The 25,653-nt window shown below is 46.6% G+C and overlaps 1 long non-coding RNA gene across 1 annotated transcript in view; it reads left to right on the forward strand.

Moving 5' to 3' along the window:
• The window catches only part of LOC307176865, a 266,890-nt gene extending 253,457 nt beyond the window's left edge, over nt 1-13,433 (forward strand). Inside the window, exon 4 of the long non-coding RNA XR_013824921.1 lies at nt 13,328-13,433. This is a non-coding gene — a long non-coding RNA (uncharacterized lncRNA). The remainder of the gene's footprint in view (nt 1-13,327) is intronic.
• The last annotated feature ends 12,220 nt before the right edge of the window (nt 13,434-25,653 follow it).

Raw genomic sequence — 25,653 nt, forward strand, 5'->3', positions numbered from 1 at the left:
GGACTTCCAGAAACACTGCGTATTTTACCATAATTTCACCTAATTTCTTGTTCCACAGAAAGACATATTCTCCAGATATCTATTATCAGAAAAAGAGAAAAAAAAGACATAATCCGACATGGCTGAAGTTTGAGACAGACACTCACGTAGGAGAAAATTAATTTTTAATAAGTGACTAGGGACTAAAACTAAGTGAGGTGCTTTCTGTTCTTAGTCATAAAAATTGGCTTTTCTTTTGTTACCTATGCTGACAGTTTAGGTAGTTTCCCCAAACTCCAAATCCAGTTGCTCCACGGGAAGGAATTGCCTGAATTCTTTTTTCCCCTCCTCTAGGACATCAAGGGGCACCTTAGACATCTGGTCCTAGAGACTCTTCCCCACGAAGGGAAGGTGTCCCCCTGCTGATGGCGGAGAGACCAGGAGGGAGGGTGTCCAAGGTGTATGGAGAGGAGATGGGAGGAGGGCACATCCCCGCAGGGGCCTGAATGTGAGAGGCGACGTGGGCGTGGTCTGGGCCCCCAGGACCAAGGGCTGAAGGAGGCCAGTGAGCAAGGAGAACGGGGCCCGAGCTCCCAGCAGCAGGAGTGGAACCCGGGACTCCTCACGAGTTCCCCAGGCATATGGGGTCCAGTGGGACCAGAGCCAGTGCCTTGAAGACCAGTGACGCCACACCCCTGAGGACCAACCCTAGGTCAAGGGGACTCCGCCTCCCAACATGAAGATATGCCAGTTCCCCCCTCCACCCGGATGCCTTCTTAGGGACATAAGCAGGGGAGCAGCTCCAGGAGACGGGCCCTTTAATCTGAGAGAGGCTGGGCACTGCTTAAAAGACTGTTTCAATGGTCTGATTCGAAGGCCAGGCTAATAGCAGTGCTCTGCGTTTTCGGGCACGTTTGAGTTAAATGCACAGCGGGTGAGGTGTTTCAACCCCTCACACCTGTTGACCCCAGGGGGGTCTCTGGGTGGCGCATGAGCAGAGGGGACACGGACGCCCTTTGAGGTCTGTCCAGATCCCACCACAGGACCCTTCTTTGTGTCTGCTCATAAGTGGTCTGTGTTCCTGGGATCTGTTCAAAGCTTCCACGGACGTGCCAAGATCTGATGCTGCATAAATCAGCGTCTCCAAAACGTGCTGGACGAGCCGGAGGTCTGCCTTGGAGACCTTTCTGAGGAGCCGGTGAATCCCTTTTGGTGCCCGGAATGATTCTCTGTGGATCCTCAAGGCCTTTACCACGGCCTGATTTAGCACCTCCTTTGTTTTCCTCTCGCTCTCCACCGCCTCCCCCAGTAAGCATCCCAGACTTTGTATGGACCGTTCCTGCCTTCCCAGGGGCATTGCTTTCTGCAGGCTCTCAGATGAGAAGACGACACTCCCCGACACGAGCGAGCCCCAAGCACCGTATTAAGTGGCTCCAGCACCTTCCGTGGAGCTCCGGGCCCGCAAGGGCTGTGCCGACCCGCACCCTGTTCTGCTCCTCTGAGCTCTGGGGTCAGGCTGAGCCGTGCAGCTGAGATGATAGAGGAGCGCGTCTCGTTCTCGCTCAGCGCAGAGTTGGGCTGAGGTCTGCAGCTTTGGACTTGGACTTGGAAGCCATCGGAGCTGGTGAGCAGGACAGAAAGGCCTGGCCACGGCACTTCGCTCTCCATCCTGTTGCCTACAGTCCTGACCCTGCAGCGGGCAGACGGCAATAACCTGTGGCCACGCACGGCTGTGGTAGCTCACTCTGTGCCCGAGACACACTGCTGTCCAGTGGAATTAATTTACACACAGGTCACTTGTGGACCAACGTTTTTATTCTTCTTCCATACGTCATACGATTTCCATGACTCCAGCACCTGGGAAGGTCTTCGTGGCTAACTGGGCATCCCGTTGGACAGGAGGGCAGGGGGCGTCCTGAGACGGAGTGAGAACAGATGGGGGTCTGCAGACGGAGCTTGAACTTGAGCGCTTCGCAGTTCACATGGCTGAACACAGAACCCCACGGGGCATGTTCCTATAGGGAGCGAAACTGACAAGCTTCCCCGGGCCATGGGAGTTTCCCGTGTACTTGGCTGTCAGCGGTCTCCGTGCGGGGGTCACGGACACACTTGCTTCACCCTCCTGTTCCTTTGCCAAGGGCAAGGCTTCAGCCCGGCTTCCTTGAACCCGGGGTTGCGTGAAGGTGGCGATGCTATAAACAGGGAGAAAGGACTTGGCCTCGTTCTTGTTCTTTTTTAGCAGCCCTGTCTCTCCCCTGTAATTTCCCTTCTCCATTTAGACAGTGCTGCAGCCACAGGAAGCCATGCTCGCCCAGCCAGCCGACCCGGACCCTGGCCATCTGAAGCCTTCTGGTGTTTTGCAAAGATGTCATCTCATCCCACACATGTCGCCTTCTGTGAAGGGCCAGGCCATGTGACACACAAGATGGGCCAAGCTGGGACTAGCATGTGGGGAGCGTCGACTGGGGCTGGGAGGCTCCACCATGCGCTCGTTCTCAGACGCCACAGAACTGCAAGTGAGACGAGACAGCCAGGCTCTAAACGTACCCCGCGTGAGTGACCCAGCAGCCCCAGGGCAATCTCTTCTCTCCTGAAGGAGGCCGCTCCCTGCCTGGGTGATTTGCCTTTAGATGTCAGATGAGGTGGAGAGGCGACTTCCCGCCTTTCACGACGATGTCGTGCTGTGCTGTGCTGTGCTGTGTCTCCCTGCCCGGCTGTCGGGGTCCAGCGCCAGACTGTCCCTGGAAAGAGGGCAGCTATTCTTCTAGCACTTTCTCTCTGGGTTGACTTCCCACTCGTTAAGGAGGGGTTGGCTGCGACCGTGCGGTTTCTTCGTCCAGTGGTCAGCAGTGGGGAGGCTCGGGGACAGAGTTCTCTCTCTCATTTCCCCAGAGTCCAGGTTATCCTGCTGAGAACAAAAAAAGCACGTGGACCCCCAAAGAGTGCAAATGGTGAGTGCGGTTTGCTTGGTTCCCTGGGGCTGGAAGTGCCCACAGACGAGTCAGATGAGAACAGCGAAAAGCCATGCGGTCGCCCCGGGGGTGGGTTCTGTAGGGCGTCACATGTACAGATCCTCCCAAAGGGGCTACACCAGACATCCTGAAAATCATCCCGATGGCATCACCAACGAGGTGGCGTCTGGCTTCCTGAGAGGTGGTGCTGGCTGTGCACACCAAGGATGGTGACGTGGTGACATCGGTCACCAGCTTTGGCTCCAACGCTCCCCCAAAGTCCTGCAGCTGCCTCGGGACTGGGTTAAAAGTCTCATTTTCAGATGGTACCTTTTGGGCCAACACTGATCAGGGCCTCACCATCAATAAAATAGGGATGACAGCGTTTGCCTCACACATTTATTGTGGAAATAAAGTCTGAAAACTAAGTGCTTCATAGATAGCAGCTGCTCTGATGCTTATTCCACATTCTTCAGATCAGAATGCATCGACTAAATTTTTCATTTTTCAGTTAGTGTTTATATTTTTATGTTGCATGTTTGAGATGCACCTGTCTTATTTCCAACACGGAAAGGATGACAAACAATTGCAAGCATCAGGTTGAGGGTCGCCAGATCAAATACAGGATACCCAGTTGACTTTGATTTTTGGATAAAGAACAGAACATTGTTTAGTATAAGTATGTCCCAAAGACTGCATGGGATATACTTACACTGAGGAATTATCCATTGTGTTTCTGGAATTCAGTTTTACCTGGATTTTTATTTGCTAAATTTGGCAGCTCCAGCCAGGTTGGATGGAGCGGCGGTTAGTTTGGGAGTGACTGACGTATCTTAGGCGGGCACACCACTCAACACGTAGAAGGTTCCCGAATCCAGAGCTCGGGTACAGCCCTGGAGGGGTGAGCATGACGATGAACCTGCAAAGCCAGAGCAGGGCACGTTATAGCCTGCGGGGCTCCAGGACTCTCCGTGCTGTTTCCTCCAAGCAATTTGATTTTATTCGTAACTAAACAGTCTGCAACCAGGCAGGAGTTGTGGAGTCCATAAATGACCGGCTTCCATGAGGTCTGGATGACATACCCAAACCCCATGGGTTCGCCGAGGAAAGCAGGTCAGGCGGCAGAGTCAGGGTTAAAACTCAGGCTACTCTGATTCCAGAAGCCTTGCTCCAGATACCTGGGGAAAGACGTCTCAGAACCTGAGACTAAGTGACTGCGTGAGACGCAGAAAATGAGTCCACCTCACATGATGCTCTTTGAAAAATGGAGGACTTTGGTGATAGATCTATGTGGATGTGTAATTGTTTGTAACTTTTTATGTCTCTGATTTACCTCCAGGTAACACCTGGTGGCCAAGGAGATGCTTGTTGCAATATCCAAAATGTCCAGGAAATGTCTACTAAGGGTTTTTGTTGGAACATATTTGTAAGAATGAGATTTGCCCAATGAGGTGCTGTTCTTGTTGTGTTGGGTACAAAAATCAGTGCTGCGCACCTAAGATTTAACACATTAGTACAAATAATAAGTTGTTAGGTCTCTGAAAGAAGAATAATCTGGTTTCTTCCATGGGCTTACCCAGGTAGCCACTGCACCTGGCAATGCAAGGGTGGTTGAAAGTTTTATGGCCAGCGAACAACAGAGCATTTGAACATAGGAGGCAATGATGTGGGAAACAGAAGAAAACGGGACCTGTTGAAGGAGAATCCGGATGTCATCATTAGGATCCTACAAATGATCCCCCAGACAGGTTGAGGGAAAAATCTAGAATAAAAAACAAAAATTGAGAGGAGGCTGACTTACATCAAATAGAGATTTTAGCTCCAGATTTTTAAATATTCTGTATCATATCTCAAATCTAATTGAAGTTTCCACTTTATAGTTTCTGGGGAAAAGAATAACCAGTCAGTCTCATTCCACAGTGCAGCACACAAGCTCCTGTACCCAGAAGTCTGCTGTTTCTCTGTCCTCTGTAGATCTGGACACCCTTGACTGAACGGGGGAGGTATTTTGGTTTTGAGACAGAAGGACTTCACGTCGTCTACATGCCCTTTGGCTGCTGTTCTCGGGGCAGTGGTTTCCAACAGTCATGTCTGGGAAAAATGATGACACTGGCAGTCCTGCCCACTCACTGAAGCCAACACTGGTTCCAGTGGCTGCCCAAGGCAGGGTGGTTCTTCACGGTGAGACGGAGGAAAGGACAAAACCCCCATGATGTGCCTTGGCCCCCAGTGATCAGTTTCACTGTTGGAACACTTAGCCAGGAATTGTTTCATTTATTTCTTCCGCAGGTATTCGCTAAGCACTTACTAGGTGCCGTGCCTGTGTCAGGCGCTGGGCAATGAGGAAGAAGACAGGCCTTTAACCAGCCTCCTAAGAGCTGGTTGTTTGTCAGAGAAGACAGACGGTTATTGGTAAACAAACACAGAGAAGGTACCTCGAGCTTAGACAAACGACAGTGAAGGGAAACCATGGGGCTCTGCGTTGGGGGCGCGGGAGGGCTTCTGTTAGAATCTGGTGGCCAGAGACAGCTTGCTGCCGGAACTCCAGGATTTAAAACATCTCTGAAAGGCTTTGGATCCATCTCAGCGTTACATACGCTCTCAGAATTCTTTCCTCCTAAGTGGCGTCTAACACTTTACTCGGTGACAAGCAGGTAACTCTGGACGTTTGGTGAGTTGAAAGGTCACCCGCTGTTGGCTGGCTTCAGGCCTACGGCAAACCACCCTCGCTGATAAAGCGGGTGCTGGCGGTAGTTACCGTAGGAACAGCTCACAGAGCTTTTCGTCTTCGAGGCAGGTTCAGCATCCCGATGAGGAGGTAGCGTTGTCTTTAATCCACAGGAAGGAGAGGGGGAATTTCACACCGCTTCTGTGGTACAGCTGCCCAAGGGGCCCCTTTCCCGCTGCCCTCAATTTCCCTTTGTCTCTGATTCTGAGGAAAAGCCGCCAGCTCCCCTACCTTTATTCCTCTGAAGAATTTTTCACCATTTTTATTCTATCAGAGCTGTTCCAGGTTCAGAACCCTAACATTTTGGAAAACAAACTGTATTCAGTGGCTGGAAAAGTCTGGGCCTTCCCAGATGAAAGGAATGGAGGACCTTCATTGTTCAGGTCAATAACTCCTTAGCTTGGTCTCGGGAAAGGATGTGCATTTCTCTCCAAACTCTGGAAAGCCCTTGAGGAACTTCTGAAAAGCAACAGGTGTGCATGAATCCCTTCAATTCTGGAGGACGGGCACGCCGGGAGAGGGATGCTTTCTGCAGTGCGTTAAAGGGGTTGAACATTTTCTTCTAACCCTACAGGCCAAATCAAGGAACTTTTCCCATTTCTCAGGCTCTTGTCACCTTCTCCCATCAGAAAAAAAAGCTACGTTTCCTTGGAATTCTGGTGATGGTCCACACTCCTAAACAATTTTGACCGTTTTCAGCTGCTGCTGCTTCTGCAAGGCAGGAAAATGGAAACTCTCACAAGCAGCCCCCCTCCCCCTGCAACACACATATGTGCACACTCACATGCACACACTCAACACACATATACGCACAGTACACGCGCACACTCACACATGCACACACTCAACACGCGCGCACACTCACACGTGCACAATGCACAAATCAACACACGTGTGCACACGCACACGTGCATGCATACACCCAACACACATGTACACACATGTACACACTCAACACACATGCACACACTTAACACACATATGCACACACTTATGCATGCAGACACACACACAGAGCCTGATGTAATGAAAATCCCAAGCCTTCTCCCAAGCAAGGAGGGATCTCAGGTCATGGGCTTACTTTAAAACATGAACGACTATAATTTGTAATATCTTGTACACAGTGAACAAACAGTTTTTAGTTTTAAATCTTCAGATATCTTCCTTCCAACAAACTCAAAACAATGTCATTTTTCTCTGTTCACTGTGGGGTCAGCAGAACCAATATCACAACCACTTCTCAGTTGGGGAAACTTGCCCACAAGCTGGTGGCTTCCCCTGGTGCTGTGCTGGTGGCAATGTCAGGATCTGGGTTTCTAACCCAGTGGTCGGTCCCAGCAGGATCTGCGGCTTCCCTCAGTGTGAAGTTATACTTTATTTGGGGAGACGTTCAAGTTCCCCAATTCCACACGATTTTAGAAATCTAGACCAGAGAGCTCACCGGGCCATTTACTGTTCTGACCTCTTGAATTCCAAGCCTCTTGTTTTTTATTCTGTCACAGAGTCCAGGTGTTTCAGGGCTGGAGTTCAACCTAGGATTCAGATGCTGTAACTCTCTGAGTCCCATCACTGAGATCTTCCAAAAACTATGATAGGAAATCTTTTTGGGGGGAGGACTTAGAGTGACCTGCGGATTTATGTGCTGGACAACTTTGGGGCTTTTCCATGCTATAAAGTCTTGCCTCAGCCTACAAGCCATCCCGTGGAACTGCTGTGTCATGCTCATGACTAGCTGGTCTTCTCTTTTTTCCCCCTAAATTAGTGATTCATAATTTATTTTGGTCTTGCGAATACACATTCTCAGATTGTGGTGACATCCACGAACCATTTGACTGAATTCAGTAAAAATAAAGGAAAAGGAACCGCAAAGAATGAAAAGGATTCCCTCAAGCCCTGATTTGTACAGACATGATCACAGAGAGCTACTTTGTGTTTCCCCCTTTCTGACAATCATTTCACTATCATAAAGACCAATGATTTAATTATTCAAGTGGACCCTTGTGTCCCATCTCTTTGCCCCACAAAATGTGTCTATCATGAAAGGGCGCCTAATTTTTAGCATGATTAAAATACTAAACACTCGAATTAAACATTTTCATGAGGGTTTATCTCCTACAAAAAACGTTCTGTTTCCTTGATGCTGGAGCGCGTGTTTCATTAACGATCATAAATAGTTTACGATTTAAGAAGAAAAGGTAGCAACTTACTCTGGCTGTGAAAGGGTTTTGCGCTGCAGCTTGTCATTGGCTGTGGGTTGCTGAGGCCAAAGGTCAGAACCTGGCAGATGCTGGTGGGGAAGCTTTTGGTCTCTGCCTCCTGGTTTGTGGATGTGACAATGCAGGAAGGAAGAAGGGGACAGGTGGTGACCTGCAAGTGCCCAGACCTCTCTGCCCAAGGATGGCTGTCCCTCACCTTTCACGGAAGCTTCCAGGAGCGTGCATTTTGATTTTAGGGCAAGGGTTGTATTTACTCACGAGGCACAGAGGGAGGACCCCAAACTCTGGACCGCTGTCTTGACGCTGTGATGCTGTGCAGCCCTGAGGGCACGCTTCACCTTTTCTGGAGAGAAAGTTGTCTTTTGTGACACATTGCTGTGCAATTTGTGAAAGAAAAAAATAAGAAAGGCTGGTAACTTCTCCGTGCCGTCAGGCGGCAGCTGGAAGGTTCCCCGGCAGAGGGTGATGCGCCTGACAGGGCTTTGAAGACAACCTCCCGAGAGGCATCGGGCCACACGAGGGAGGCTCCCCCTCCAGTCGGTGCCGGCCTCTCTCCTTGTGTTTCTCTTTCATCCTCGGGGTATCTTCTCCCTGCAGTGTGGACGGAGGCCACTGCCCACAATGAGCCCCTTGTCTCCCCCGAGGGCTCCCTTCCAGCTCCAGGTGATGGGAGGGGCTTTACCCTCAGTTCAAGGGCATCAAAACTCAACACTTGCCGAGAGAAACCGCTGAACTGGAAATCAGTTATCAGACACTCTCCTCTTTAGTGATAAAAGGTCGGAGAGGAACCGCCTCTCCTCTCACTAAATAACCTTGGAAAACTGCAGAGAAGGCGCTGACTTTTCTTTCTGTCTCCCAGGTTTACAGCTCAAGGCTCAGATCTTGGTAAAGACCCACCAGGTGAAATTTTGTTTTCCTGGACTGAATGGGGAACTTCCTGAAAGTCTAAACAAGTATGACTAGTTTTCAGAATGTTCTAAAGTTTTAGAAAAGTTCAGCTTGATAATTTACCAAGAGGGACAACTCAGACAGCATAATATTTCTGTGGTCACACACCCACTGCTCCACGAGCCCTGAACCTCACCCCGATGTTAGCTCTGGGGGCATTGGCTTCCTTCCCACATCTGGGTCAGCATCTCCCCCTGACTCTCAGCCTCCTTCTTCCACTTTCCTTTCGTGCTCCAGGGGCCTCTCGAGCTGTCACGTGTGGTCACTCCTGAACCCGTGCCCATGGTGCTAAGTCATAAGGACACAGCTGGCAGATCCCAGGACCCCGTGACATCCATACTTGCAGCTGACAGTTTTCAGGAACTTGAATTTTAAGGCTAATAACAAATAGAGTCAGAATCTTTAAAATAGTACAATGGTGTCAATAATTTGTGTATTTCCTGCTAACCGTGTCTGATGATTTTGGGTCCGTGTTGAACCGGGGCTGAGCCTAGGAGCGTGCGTCCAAAAGGTCACCCCAAAGAAGGGACCTCCAGGCTGAGATGTGAAGGGACGCTGAGGGTTCACTGGGCGAGGCTGGGGAAGAGCAGTGCAGGGCCTGGGGGTGGAGGGAGTACCGCCCATCCGAGGACCCAGAGGACGCAGGGGAGGGATGCGGAGAGCCGGCCGGGAGCCTGATCCCTCAGGGCCCTGGAGGCCACAGGAAGGAGTCTGAACTTTGTCCTCAGAGCAGAAAGGAATCTGTGCCTGGTCTCAGCTCCCGGAGCCCCGGGTTACTAGCTAGAGGAGTCCCGGACAAGTGTTCTTCCTGGGTCAACACGAAGAAGGGGAGTTGTATCTCTTTGAAGTTTACCCAGCGGGGTGAGGGCTGGCGGATAGTTTGGTGTCCTGAGGTCTCAGACACGCCACACACTCAGCGTTCAAATCATTGCTTCAGTTGGGCACGTAAATACATGCACTGATGCACAGGCCTGTCTGGGGCCGAGGCCCCTCTGCTTCTAGCTCCCGGTCTCGGCCGCAAGCAGCTCAGGATCTGGGCTGGAGTGTCCCGAGGTCCTACCCGCTCCGGATTGAGACGTTTGAGTGATAAATGGCAAAGGCTTCATGCGGGAATGCTGGGAGAGTTTGGGTAGATGATGTTTTTCAAGAAATCTTAGAACCTGAGTAGAAGGGGTTGTGTCGAGGGCTGCTGGATTTTAAAAGCAAGGAGATGAACAGTGTCCTGTGTGTGGTCACAGATTAAAGATACATGAACAGTACATATAAACCGCGTAAGGGGCTTTAACATACGCAAAGAAAGCATTTTAAAAACACTTTTTGGAACAAGAATTTCTGAGCCATAGAACTTTCATGCAGTTCTGCACCCAAAAGGCATGTGTTTTTTTTTTTTTTAACCAGCATTATGTGACAATCTTTATTTCAACAAATAAGGTCACTATAAAAAAATTTGACCTGAAATGTAAAAAAAGCAGCCAAAAATAAATATGTTTACACAGTATTGTAGAAATTATACCAAAGCGTGTTAAAATTCTCAGGACAAACCAAAACACGTCCAATTGTGTAAAGGCTCTTCCCTTGCCAGACACAGGAATAAAGCTGAGGACTCAGTTTGGTTTCACGGCTGAAAAATGGACAAAATAACTTAGAACAACCAGTCGAGGTCAAACGTGGTTGGACCCAACGTTGAGTCGCCATTGTCGGAAACAAAAGATTTGGTTTTTTCGGCTTCAGAGAAATCCGATCAGAATCCGAGCCACACAGCCGGGGGTTGGGGGGGGGCGGGTCCAGGACCTGCAGGTGTCAAGCTGATTGGTTCTTATGGGAAGGGGGGGCGGGCAGAGACGGAGTGGGGACCACAGAGGGGAGGGGCCACGAAGACTCACTCCTCCCAAACAGGAAGAAAAGCCACGGGCCAAAGGACAGGGCAACGACAAAATAGTAACCTTCTCCTACGGGTAGTTTCCGGATCCAAGTCCACCTGTGAAGAGTCAGATGGCGGGTTGAATGTGCTGAAATGTGTCTGGACTACAAATCGGTACCGGTAATCGTCTGGAATGGTCAGCCTCGATGATCTGGGTCGTCCCCTCAATTTTCTGCCCCCTTTTCCAGGACAGGTCTATCTGAAGAGCTCAGCCAGGGTTCATACGGCCTCACCGTCATCAGGAACAAGATTGAAATGCCTCTATTAAGCCAGTAAGAAACGGTCTGACACCATCCTTCTCTGCTGAGGTTTGGAAACCAAACGTGACAGGTTAAGTGGTAGAAGATACACACACGGTTGTATAATAAACACCAGATTATTACAAGCACGTGGGTTAAATATTTAAAGTATGCCCAGACCAAGGGTAAGGTCAGAATCCCTCTACAGTGGGTTCAATTGCAGGGTCTTGGTGTTTAGCCAGGGTGGGGTTAAAGTAATTGTCATGTTCCGAACAGCCTGGGAGGAAGCCAGAGGAAACGTGCTTTCATGAGGTTATGTGGTAGAATGAGGGCCTGTGCCCTGAGGGGAACTTGGGTGTCTAGGATGTGAGCTTCTCCTCTTGCGAGGGAACCTCGCCAGGTCCACTTGAGAGAAACACGGAGGCTACGCAGGTGGGTGGGTGTCTCTCCTGTGGTCCCTATGTTTGGGGTCACAGCTCTCTTAGAGAAACTAACAGAAACAATGACTGTTTCTTCGGAAGACACATGTGCAGAACATGGACACGCACATCTGCGCTTATAATTCAGGGACTCAGGAGTGGATGGTGAGGTCTGTGAAGGCAGGTGCACTGCCTGCAACCAGCATCGTATCTGGCATGTAGGAGGTGCTCAACTATGTCCGCTCAACAGATAAAGGAGTGAATTCAGCAAACAAATGTCTATTGAAGGCCTCCATGTGTCAGGAGCAGGTCAGGTGAGATGGTCCACAGCTGAGACCGTGATACACGAGGTGGTGATGAGTACCAAGGAGGAATGAAGCAGGAGAGAGGCCTGGGCAGCCCCAGGTCGTGGGTGGGACGGCCACTGTAAGTGGTGGCTGGAGAGAACCGCACTGCGAGGGTGACCCTCGAGGACGGGCCTGGGGGAAGTGAGGACACGGCCCTCGGCGCCTCGTGAATGGCTGGATGGAGGTGGGGGACAGGAGCTGGGGTTTGCTGGGCGACCGCGTGACGGGCACTGCCACAGCCACCCAAGACACCAGTCGGCGCCCCAGGGAGCCTCCGCCCAGCGCTCCAGACGGGGTGCCTGGGAGTGGGGATGCGTGGACGCATCGCCGAACCTCTAGGCATAGTGCGTCCTGCAAACAAGCTCAGCTTTGGAAATGAATAGCAGTGGACGTGGCCCGTTGCCTTGGAGGTGTTTTTGATTCCTTGGGACAGCCTCAGACGGGCAAGCGAAGAGGGTGCAGCATCAGATTCAGGAATCATGTGCTCTGTTGACTCACCCGGATCTGTCCCGCGTCAGCTGCCCTGCCTGTTGTGCTCTTTGATTTTCTCTCAGCTGCAGTAGAAAATGGACAACATTTGGGAAATCTGTGTCATATTAGCGATCGTAAAGAGAGACGTGTGGATCAGAATGAACCCTGGGTAATCAACTCGGGAAATTTTTAGCAGTAAAGGTAGGATTAGTTTCACCTAACTCTAATATGTTTGCATTTCCTTTGTACTTACGGAACAGAATCATTTGAAAAGCTTGGCTGGGCACTTTGGAATGCCAATAGAAAGGACCTCAATATCAGGATGCTTTGTCGTATTACTGGCCAGTCTTGGGCGTGTCAGAAATAATGTATAAAGGTGTTTTCCTAAGAGCTTTACACCTATGACCCGCAGCTTTCAACATCATTGGCTGAGACATGACGCCAAAGATCGAATTCAAACAAATTGCGTTTGACACGAGTTTTGCGGAGAAGCCGTAAAGACAAATGCTCAAGCCCTATGTGCTTTAATACTCAAACGTTGTATTGTCTAAAACAGAGGAACACTGGCTGCCTTTGCTAAGTGTAGATTTCTAGTGAAGCGTTTATTTAAGAAATAGTTATCAAGCGCCTACCATGTAGAAGTGTCTGTCTAGATACTGATGTATGAGGAAGTCGATTAGATGACTTTTAAAAAGTTTCTTTGAGGGTCCTTTTCCCCATCTATAACTCTATCTCATTTTTAAAAGCAAAGCTGCAATCGTGATGCTCTCATTCACTGACTCAGGGGTTTCCAAACTTCCTTGGCTCACGGCACCCTTAGAGTTTCACTCATTTTTTCACGGCACACTCCTGGGCCCAAAGAAATGCCTAACGGTTTTGTTTGCTAAGTAGTTAGGTCCAAATAACCTAAGTATTTATGTCCTAAAAGTAGCCATTTGCAAAAATGCTGCACATAAATCGAAAGAAAGAAAAATATCTTTATTTCGTTGTTAAGCAGCCTCAGTTAGCTGCTAATGGCACCGCGCAGCCTCTCTCACACTGGCCTCTGCCACTCCTATTTCCTATCTGTGCGGATTTTCATATTGTACTTGCTTTTTTATCACCACAGTTGAAACCCAGCTTCGCAAAGATACAACACGCTGAAAGAAATGTGATGTGATTTCACGCCGAAACTGTGAACTCCCCCTTGGACTCGCGGTGTGTGCAGCGTCCGAACAGGTCTGTACTATCCTGTGTTTCTTCCTCAAAAAATTAAATCTCCCACAATGTCCCTGATGATACTGGCGTCTTGGGGAACAACGTTTGGGAACCATGTGCCTACATTTATTCTACTTACGTTAACCGAACATTTCTTTAATGCATGATTCAATGTAACAACTTCTGAAACAATAATAATACTGAAGGATACGTTCCACTGAGGACAGCATGTCCGGAGCATTGTTGGGAAAGCCAAGTGTCTCCTGGCAGGGCTGTTCCACAGAACTTTCTGTGAGGATGCATTGTGCTCTATGTGTGCCCTCCAGGACAAGTGAGTGAAGTAAGTCAGACAGAGAAAGACAGATATCATATATCGCTTATATGTGGAATCTAAAAAATGATAGAAATGAACTTATTTACAAAACGAAATAGTCACAGATGTAGAAGACTTTAATTAATTTAAATTTAAATAATCACACGTAGCTGATGGCTAAGATATTGGACACTGCAATGAAACTTTCTCAGGTTTTAGTTTCTTGGTATGATGCAAGGTGAAATATGTCCTACATTAGAGATATTTTATTTATATTAAATTCATAAAGTTATTGCTGAATGAACCAAGGTTGCATTTATTTATTATATGCATTCAGAATGCATGTGTGAAAGCTGGCATTGGGCTCACTGAGAATCACTGAAAAAGGTAATCATTTGAATTCTTGTAGGATTTAGGAAGATGTCACCAGAGTCATCATCTACCACGTACAAAGTGGGATCGCACCCCTTGCTTCTTCTTGGCTGTTTCCATAACCTGGCTTTAAACCTGAAAACCTTACTAGGTTTACTGTAGAGTTTAGATAGACATACCTTAGCATGTTCACAGAATTACTGATAATTGCTTTTTTTTAAAACTTTTTAAAAAAATAAATTTATTTATTTTTGGCTGCGCTGGGTCTTTGTTGCTGTGCATGGGCTTCCTCTAGTTGCTGCGAGCGGGGGCTACTCTTCGTTGTGGTGCATGAGCTTCTCACTGTGGTGGCTTCTCTTGTCGTGGAGCACGGGCTCTAGGCGAGTGGGCTTCAGTAGTTGTGGCACGTGGGCTCAGTAGTTGTGGCTCGCTGGCTCTAGAGTGCAGCCTCAGTAGTTGTGGAGCATGGCCTTAGTTACTCCATGGCATGTGGGATCTTCCCGGACCAGGGCTCGAACCCGTGCTCCCTGCATTGGCAGGCGGATTCTTAACCACTGCGCCACCAGGGAAGTCCTGATAATTGCATTTATTTAGGAATGTTCACGTTTAAATTTTTAATTCTTAATTTTTGTTCTGCCTTGTACTTGTAGAATTACGTTTGGAATATGTCACTTTTTTCTCCTTTGTGGGCTCTTTGGACTCTTTAATCTTATATTTTGACTTGTGTGTGGTTTGCTTCTTTTCTTTTGACCTTCTGTCTCTCTTGCGCCTTCCTACCCGGCCCCTGCCTGCCAGGTCCCCACCCTGAACAATCATAGTTGTATACTGCTAAGTAAAACAAAACAAAACAAAACACAAAACTTAATTGCTTAAAGCAATACCATTTCACGATTTCTCATGATTCTGGGGTTCTCTGGGGCTCTGCTGGTCCCTCTATTCTGCGCCACCCCCCATCCTGCTGAGGGCTCCGTTGGCCTCCCATCCTCTGAGGCTTCTCTCCAACACTGGGAGCCAGTGTTTCAAAATCCAGCCGAGTTTCTTACCTGGTGGCTAAATTCTAACGTTGCAAAGCAGAAGCTGCCAGATCTTCCTGAAGCACAGGGTCAGAACAGGTGCAGTGTCACCTCCACCCTCCCCTTTGGTTGTGAGAAGTCGAAAGCCCAGCCCAGCGTCAGAGGGTGGGCAGGGGATCCCACCTCTTGCTGGGAAGCTACAGAGATTGTAACCAGCTTCGGTCCATCACAACAGCTAAGCCACTTTTCTTTTCTCTTCATTAATATTTGGAGGTTTGGTCAGATCCATTTGTCGGACAGAGGGAGAGACTGAATGTTAATTTAGAAGTGAAGGAATATTTATAACCCTACAAACCTACCAAGAAAGAAAAGGAAAAGGGAGAAAATTCTCAGATAAGGATGACTATTGCATTAAATAATCTGCACTTAAAGTTTCTGGTTGTATGTAATTTACATCCCAGTTTGTTCCCTTCTTTCCCAAGTCGCTTTGTGTATCCACGGCTCATTTCCTGCTATCAGACAGACTCCTAACATATAAACGAGGAGCACTTCTCTACTTCAAGTAACAGAAAACCGAATTAGAGCGACTTAAATGCACAGGGGCTTTTCTCATGAAACAAGCAGCCCAGAGGTCAGTGGCTTAGTGACATCAGGGCCAACGAGGAGTTAATTTCTCCGGCCTTTCTGCTCCTGGTTGCCAGATGGCTGCCGCACATTCGGCCACTGTGTCCACATCCCGGCGGAAGGAAGGGATGGAGTTAGGGAGAGGGCTAGGACCCCCCCGCAAAGCACAAGCTCCCCCGGGACGCAGGGGAGACCAGGCTTCTGTCTCACCCAGCAGACCGTCATCGCAGGGCCCCTCCCAGCTGGAACGAGGTTTCAGAGGAGGAAGGGTTATGAACGGAGGTGGGGCGTACAGGCCACCGCCCGGAGACGGCCCCAGCGACGCCACCTCCCGGTGCCCAGGGCGACATGGCCCCTTTCTTCCCAGTGTGCAGCGGACCTAGTGAGCGGCTACTGGTGGATGGGCCATGGACACAGGAACGCAGGCCACCTCTGATCAGGTTCAGGGTAGCCTGAGCCTCCAGCCTCAGGGGCTCCCCTTTAGAATGGCGTGACGTGGACCAGTGGTTGCCACTTTGAAGGCAAGCCTGTGAAGAGACTTCCTCTTGGACGTGGGTCTGCTGGGGTCTGCCAGCCACCACGCGAGGGGCCTGGGGCGCCCCCTCCAGCCCCACTTGAGCCTTTTGGTGACTGCGGTGCTGGCCACCAGCTTGGCTGCAGCCTCATGAGGGAACGTGGGCCAGACACACCCACGGAGCCCCATCTGACTCCCCTTGTGCAGAAACTGTCACATAGTAAAAGTTTGCTGTCTTAAGTGGCCGAGTTTTAGGCTAACATGTCCCATACACAGCAATAGGTAGTTAAGGCATTTGTTCAATCAATCAGCCATGTCAGTTACACCTGTACGTGATAATATTAAAAAAAATAAACCCCAAAAATCTTCTGGATGAGAAGCTTATCAAAAGTTTCCTGAAAGCTTAGGTAAATTAAGTACACTGGTTCTCCTTGCCCTCAAAGTTACTTATCTCTTCAAAGAATACTAGCCTAATAAAGCATCGGATAAATCTTATGGAAATTATGTTGTTCTAGGAAGGCTTGTTTAAGTGTCTCCTGGGTGTGTTCTGACCCAGCTGTTGATGCCCCGATCCTGGTTTCTTTATTTGCATGATTGAGTCTTCAGGAGGCTTTCTTGTGGACCACTGGCCGTCAGTTCTAACTGGTATTTTGTTTGTTTGTTTGTTTGCGGTACACGGGCCTCTCACTGTTGTGGCCTCTCCCGTTGCGGAGCACAGGCTCCGGACGCGCAGGCTCAGCGGCCATGGCTCACGGGCCCAGCCACTCCGCAGCATGTGGGATCTTCCTGGACCGGGGCACGAACCCGTGTTCCCTGCATCGGCAGGCGGACCCCGAACCACTGCGCCACCAGGGAAGCCCCTAACTGGTATTTTTGATGTTTGTACGTATTTGATAATTAACTGGGTCCTAAAAGATGCTGACGCTCCCACAGGGTTGCAATCAGTCATTCCATTCCATTAGTTTCCAAATGTCCATCTGTCCGCCCTCGCGTCATTGTCGACGGTGCTTGCCACGTACGTGAGCTTTTGGGGGCTAATGACGAAAAGAGAATTTGAACTTGAAACAGCAAATATCTGCTAGATAACAGTGGCTGGATGCATGGAGACTGTCTCTGGTGCCGTGACCATCCTCCCTCCTGCCAAACATTTTTGTCCCGTGGAGCAGCGTGCAGGGCTCGCTTTATGTCCTGGAAACATTCCCTACTAATACTAAGCAGATTTGGGCTCGTCGTTCTTATTTCTCATGTGGCAAATGTCTTTCTCCTACTGACGTGTGTTTCTGTGTGTATATGCATAAAATGAGGAGTTGGCCAGAAATGGAGATGGGCGTGTGCACGTGGGCTGCCTCTGTTAGTGCTCATGTGTCTTCATCCGTCTGGCCTCACCCTGGGTTACTGGGACTCTACACGGAGACAACATCTCAGATTTATTATAATGTGAGGGAGGTAAGAGTCCCTCAATTCACGCTCCTAGAAGATTATGACTTTCCAGTCTCTGTTCTGTGGCGATCAACCTAGAATCAGCCGCGGTAATTTTACCACATTCATAATTCACTACTCAGAAAAGGGAAAGAATTAGAATATATACATTATGATAGAATTTCATGCAGCCAGGTAGATGCCGATATAACGTTTCCCTTTTCTCAACGTAGAGTGGCCCCGAAGAGTGATTTCACTCTTCTTTCTTTTTAAGCAAATATGGTTTCTTTTCCAATAGATAAGAAAAGACGTTCAGCGGCTTCAGGTTATGTGAGGTGAGGAAGTCAGGGGAGGCTAAGGATAGCAGGTGCACCGCGCACACAGCTGGAGAGCCCGGGCTCTGCTGGTATCACTGTTATCTCGCGTGTGATAGCAGGAAACAGGGCGGGACTGAAATCACTCGTTCAGGATCGGACAGGTACATTCTCATCGCTGTGCTCAGATCATTGGAGGTTCTGTTTATTTTCTGCCTCTTCCCTCTTGATACGTATTTCTCGTTTCCAAGCAAGAGCTTCCCCCGCCCCCAAGGTGGTGGTCGGCACACAGAGAATTCCCTGTCTGGCAAATGGGACTGTTTTTCACGCGATCATTATCATAGTAACTGTTATTTACCACGTTCAGGACACTCCTGTTCAGATGCTTTGAATATTACAGACCCTCATCATTTTTAGACCCGTGACTTATCCCAGATGAAACGACAGGTCAGCTGGAGTCTTTAGTGACTATCGGAGAAATAAAATAGAGCAAAAAGAAAAAAGTACTCCACAAACCCATAACCACAGAAGAAAACTCCAGTGTCCTGTGCTGGGGTTTCAATGTAGCGTAAAGTAAATTCTCACCTAGTTGCTAAAATCCAGTTTCACCTCCAGGCCTGGTAAACACCCTACGTGTCTGTGAGGTTGGAGGAGGAGAAATTTGACTCCTGGTGATATCTAGTTACTCTAATGCTCAGTCCTTGGGTCATTATTTAAATATTTTGTAAATACACACACGTCGTCATCATCATTTCTCTAGTACTTGTTTGTTTGTGGCATGAGCATAATAATTTGAAACTTTGTACAGTATCATCTAATAATTAATCCAGGATCTGAAAACATTTCTAGCTACTGTTTTCCATGAAATCTTTTTTAAAAAAGAGAAATTCGATTGCTCTAAAAAACAAAAATCTGCAGCCCCTGCAGCTGCGTCAATTGCTTTTTGCGACATGAATGTTCAATTCATTTAGATCTCCTAGCAAAAGAGACCTTACATGGGCAATGCTAGTATCTCATCAATGTTGTAAAAACCTGCTAAAATTTATATTGTTTCAATGAGGGTATTGTATTCATTTGATGTCATGTGCAGGTGGGAAAGCTAATTTTATAGGGCTTTTTTTTTTTTTTAACCTTCCTATCTCAGACCTCCCTTGGAATTTGGAAATATTACCTTATATGAGCTCCAAATTTTCTTTATTACAATAAACTATTTTCTCATGTAATTTGGTTTATTGGGTGGCACTAACTTTACCTCTTTGAACGGAAGAATAAGACCCATCACCCTGTCACGTGACTTGTCATTCTACGTCACCTGCTTCTAAGCATCCTTTGTCCAGAGGATGCTAGGGTTCTGGGGGCCACACGCTCTGGGGGCTGAGCTCCCTGAAATAGAAGCCGTGTTTGTCATTTTTGTCACTAACATGACTTAGTATCGTGACATCAGTCAGGTGTGGCCTTGCCAGATGGTAAACATGTAAAAAGAATACAGCTTCCTTCTGGCAGTAAAAGAGATTAGTTGGCGGAAGTTAGCTGTGACAAGATGGGGTTGGAGAATGAAATCAAAGGGTTTGTTTATAAGGGTCTAGAGATAATCTGCTGTCTGCATTATAAAGAGGGCTCAGCCTGTGGGACGTCAGTCCTGGTAAAATCATTTGGGGAAAACATGTGGCTCCTGGTTCCGTGCGTGCCTCAGACCTTTTCTGTGGAAGATGTCCACGTGTGCTTCATAGAAGAACTCTCCCTGATAGGAGAGCGGATTTCTGATTCCTGGAAATTTTTAATTAAAAAAATTGAATTAGTAAATCTGCCGTCGGAAATTCGTATTTTTACCTTGAACGTAGGGACAGTTTGTTATCATTGAGATAACCTACATGTTTTTGGTGTTCAAAATACATGCCATACTTAAGAGAATCTGATATTAAGAGAATCTGACCTATTATATTATGTTAAAGATGTCAACTGTGTGATTAAGCTACTGATTTTAGACTTGAGATATTGAAATGTGTAAGAGAATCTGACTAAGCTCTAAAGTACTGGTTATAAATACTTTATAAGATGTGTAAGTTGAAACCTTATGGAAAATTGGGTTTTTGCAGGCTAATTTTTTTTTTTGCAGGCTAATTTTGATAATTTGAATATTAGCTTAAAAAAAATCTGGTGACTATAGATCAGGGTCTCTGGGCACAAAAAGCCCCCTTTCAACATGAAGACACCCACAGTGACACTTCGTATTGATGCAGAGACAGAGTCCTGCCCATGGAGAAGTGCTACCTCCACCTCCTTGCCCTGATGTCCCTGCACCAGGTAGAGCCATACCCACCACCCACGTCACCCCTCACCTGCAGCCACCTCTTCTGGGTCACTTTCTTTTTCTTTTTTTTTAAAATTTATTTATTTATTTATTTTTGGCTGAGTTAGGTCTTTGTTGCTGTGCACAGGCTTTCTCTAGTTGCGGCAAGCGGGGGCTACTCTTTGTTGCGGTGCGCGAGCTTCTCATTGTCGTGGCTTCTCTTATTGCGGAGCACGGGCTCTAGGCGCACGGGCTTCAGTAGTTGTGGTGCATGGGCTCAGTAGTTGTGGCTCACGGGCTCTAGGCGTGAGGGCTTCAGTAGTTGTGGTGTGTGGGCTCAGTAGTTGTGGCTCGCGGGCTCTAGGCGCGTGGGCTTCGGTAGTTGTGGTGTACGGGCTCAGTAGTTGTGGCTCGCGGGCTCTAGAGCGCGGGCTCAGTAGTTGTGGCACACGGGCTTAGTTGCTCCGTGGCATGTGGGATCTTCCCGGACCAGGGCTCGAACCCATGTCCCCTGCATTGGCAGGCAGATTCTTAACCACTGTGCCACCAGGGAAGCCCTTTCCTGTGTCGCCTTCTGTACTGTGTTGCCATCCTTCACTTCTCTCTCTATCTCTCATGTTACCCAGGAGCTTCCTAAGTATTTACCCCTATTTCTACCCCACCACCTACCAAAGGTGATGCTTTGTTCGTGTCTTTGTACGAGGCTCTCTGAGTCTAACAGACCCTCTACAGTGCTATACAACCGCGTTCTAGAACCCGGGAAGCTTTACCATTGAATTCAGGAGCTGAGACCACCCCGTGTGGAGCAGCAATGAGCAGGTGGTCCCACAGCTCCCGGAGGTTGTGACCTACTGGCTCGGCGTGAGCCTCAGGAAGCAATGTTTAAGAAAGTTCCAGAGGATTCCACTGTGCAAAGTGCTGGGTTGCAGGGAGGTGATTAGAATCCGGAAGCAGTTTAAAAGCACCAGATTTTTAAAATGAATGCTCAGAATTCTGGTTAGCATGTAAGCAATGAGAAGAGCGAGAAAATGACGGCAGTTTGGGGCAAAGACCCTTCCCCTGCCCCCCCCCCCCGCCCCATTCAGAACCTCTGCTAATGGCTCTGGAGCCTGTGAGCAGTGGAGGCCTTGGTTTCTGGGGGTCTCCGTGGAGAGAATGATCATCGCTGGTGTTTCACCCCTGACCTGGGAAAGTGTCTGGAAAACTGACAAGGAGCCCAGGCTGAGGGCTAGAAGCAGCAGATCGTGGCTCAGAGAGATATTGGGACCTTTGTGTCACCACAGCCCCCTGAGGCTGTGTAGAGGCCCTGGGCCTCCACGAGACCAAGGAAGAGCTGGACAGGCAGGTGGCGGCAGCAAGATGGGCAGATTCTCTGCATGTGCATGTGACCTAGAGGGAGGGGCCACCCTGGATCCACCCCTGCAAGGACACGGCCTTGGCTTCTGGACTCGGCCAGACACAGTCCTGCCCAAGTTGAAGTCCACTCGATATACAGAGGGAGGAAGACCGGCTAGTCCCAAGCCTAGAGGAAAAGCTAAAACCTGGTGGAAGAGATATTTAAGTTGAACTATTCAATTAAAAAGAGTACTTCACTGTCTAAACCTGAAAACACGATTTCCTAACTAAAGAGTTGATTGACAGATTAAAGAGGAGGTGGTCACTGTTGAGACACAACTTTAAGAACCAGAAGGTCAGGTGGATGAAGTATCTCAAAGCAGAGCACGATTATAGAGAGATGGAAAAATGGGGAAAAATGCATGTGGTGGAAATGCAGCCAGCTTTAAGAGTAACACACTCCATCTCGGTGAGGAAGTATTTGGTAACTTGTTTTCAGAAAATAGTGGAAATTATGAGAGATAACTGTTAATGGACTAGAAAAGGGTGGTAGAATTTACATATTAATTAGAGGAAAAAGAATAATTAGAGACACACTAACAAAACCAAGTAGATTTTTTTAAAAAGGAAGAAATGACAGTTTGAACTATTTAGTAATTCTGAAGGAAGATGGAGTATATAATCAAGGATATTAGCCATTATGACGGCAAATGGGCTAGATTTTGTACTATAACACAAACCCCTTTATGTACAATTTGTAATAATCACACTTAAAACAAACGAACACAGAACACTTGAACAGAAGGGTCAGAAGAGAATAACCAAAAACAAGGCATGAGGCAAATATTAAAGAAAATGAAACTCGTAAAACACTGACCAAAAAACCCCTGAAAAGTATAAAACAGGAAAGGCAATATGTTAATGTATAATATAATTAATGTCATAATACAGTAAAATAATAATTTGCATTTAATGTTAAGCATTCATGAGACCAAATAGGGAGACAGAGTAACCATGAAAAGAAACCAGTCTCAGACCTCAGAGCATCAAAAACAGCAGCTAACTGCTGGTGTGAATGTAAACTGATGCAGCCACTATGGAGAACAGTATGGAGGTTCCTTAGAAAACTAAAAATAGAATCACCACATGAGCCAGCAATCCCACCACTGGGCATATACCCTGAGAAAACCGTAATTCAAAACGAGGCATGTACCACGATGTTCACTGCAGCTCTATTTACAATAGCCAGGAGATGGAAGCAACCTAAGTGTCCATCAACAGATGAATGGATAAAGAAGATGTGGCACATATATACAATGGAATATTACTCAGCCATAAAAAGAAACAAAATTGAGTTATTTGTAGTGAGGTGGATGGACCTAGAGTCTGTCATACAGAGTGAAGTAAGTCAGAAAGAGAAGAACAAACACTGTATGCTAACACATATATATGGAATCTAAAAAAAAAAAATGGTTCTGAAGAACCTAGGGGCAGGATAGAAATAAAGACTCAGACATAGAGAATGGACTTGAGGACACGGGGAGGGAGAAGGGTAAGCTGGGATGAAGTGAGAGAGTGGCATGGACATATATACACTACCAAATGTAAAATAGATAGCTAGTGGGAAGCAGCCGCATAGCACAGGGAGATCAGCTCGGTGCTTTGTGACCACCTAGAGGGGTGGGATAGGGAGGGTGGGAGGGAGACGCAAGAGGGAGGAGATATGGGGATATATGTATATGTATAGCTGATTCACTTTGTTATACAGCAGAAACTAACACACCATTGTAAAGCAACTATACTCCAATAAAGATGTTAAAAAAAAAAACAGCAGCTAATTATGCAAGACCAAAACTATGCAAACGCTATATATGATGAGAGCATGTTTATAACGGGAAAGTCGAATATATCTTTTTCAAGAATGGACAGATCTAGTAGACAAACAAAAAGTGAGGCCTGGAGAAACTGCATAACACGATCAACAAACAAAATTATAGCTGTAAATGTAAGCTCGCATCTCCCAAGTAGAGGCTATATGTTTTTCGTATGACTTTCACACAAAAGGTGTTCATTCGTTAACCATGGAGGAAAACTTAGTAGAGATTTTCAGGCCACAGAGTCTGTTAAGAGGTCGTTAAAAACATCTTGCTGCTTGAAAACTAAGAAAAACTCCCATAAAATCTTTGGATCAAAGACAGAATAAAAAGTGAGATCACAAACTACCTAGAAAGCAACCAGGAGGAAACCTCATACCAAATGTGGTGGGCACAGCTGAACTCAGAACAGCTTATAGCTCAAATCACTTTGTTATTAAGGAGGAAATACTCAAGATAAAGGAACTAAGGAAAGATAATATCAAAAAATCACCTGAAGGTATTAGAAAAGGAAAAACAAAATAAACCCAAGAAACCAGGAAGGGAGAATGACTAACAATCGAAGCTGAATTTAATGAAATAAAAAATGCACAACAAAGAAATTCAGAAAGGATAATTTAAACCAAAAACCTGGTTTTCTTAAAGATCAGCAAAATAGAACTTTGCAAGTGTTCTGTTTCATGAAAAAGAAAATATAAAACTAAAAAAATGAACACACTTTGACAGACCATTCATTACATGGACTCAGCTTGAAAAAAACAAATTATAAAGAGAGAACTGAAATGGAGTGTAATTCCTACCAGGCAGGAGATGCTGACCAAGGAGGTTATTTAAAATAGGAGAGACAAGAATTTTGCTATGATGAGCAGGTCTCTTAAAGACTTTTCTAGCTTATCATATGATGTTTCATTGACTAAAACTAAACTTTAAAGTATCTTTAAACTTGAAAGATGAGGGAGTCAATTTGTTTATAGTGGTGACATTCAGTATAATAGTTATTGGTGAGCTACACGTTCAAGGACTATAGCATGGGCAATCTATAACCCAAGGTTATTAATGTCACCACAATCCACAGTTTAACAATTTGCTTTCAATGTGTGTTTACATTTGAAAATATTGCTAAGTTGGCAGAGAAGACTAATAACAGTCAAGACAGATCTAGAAAGCAGAGAACTGTCAAGTGTTTAGTGATATGCTAAGGGATCAAATACATGGAATTTCTCTGATTTTGAACAATAGTAACAACATAACCTGGAACTAGAGAAACCAATATTATGTCACAGGTCAAAGAAGCAGTGGTTTCTGTTACTATATATATTGCTTTTTCAATATTTGGTACTTATTCTATATGTGATGCTAATTCACCTAAAATGAAACTTGAGCTTGAAAATGGACGAAAATAAGAATAACTTTGTATAAATGGAAAATAGCATTTAGGGAAAGAGCTAAAAAGTCTTGATTCAACTTTTTTCTGTGCCTTTACGCCTCTGTCATAGACATCTGAAGTCGCCATCTGAAAGAAAAAGAAAACAAAGAACAACGCAAAATAATTTTAAAGAAACACAGAGACACACATAGTAATAAAGTAGTTCACCCACGTAAGCATTTTGACATTCTCTGTCCCATACGATCTCCTTAAAAACCCTGAAGAGCATGGCGGGTATGCTTTTCCTTATACACGTGAAGGAACTAAGATTCATGTACGCTGAATTGAGGAAGGCCATGTGGAGACCAATGGCAACTGAAGATTCAATGTTGTTTTGACAAGTCTTTCATCTCCTTGGATAAATTTATTCCTCAGCATTTTATTCTTTGGATGCTATTTTAAATGGAATTATTTTATTAATTTCATTTTCAGATTGTTTATTCCTGGTGTACAGAAACAAATTTTTGTGTGTGTTTATCTTGTATCCTGCGACTTTGCTGAATTCATTTATTATCTTTGGTCATTTTTTTTGTGGATTTTCTGTAATTTTCTAGATGCAAAATTTTGTCATCATAAATAGAGTTAGTTTTAAACATCCTTTCCAATTTGATGTCATTTTTTTCCTTGCCTAAATTCTCTGGCTAGGGCTTTCAGTACGATTACAAATAGCCATGGTGAAAGTAGGCAAGTGTGTCTTGTTCCTAATTTAGGGACTGATTTTAGTCTTTCACCACTGAATATGA

This window comes from Stenella coeruleoalba (assembly GCF_951394435.1).
Source record: "Stenella coeruleoalba genome assembly, chromosome: 18".
NCBI lineage: Eukaryota > Metazoa > Chordata > Mammalia > Artiodactyla > Delphinidae > Stenella > Stenella coeruleoalba.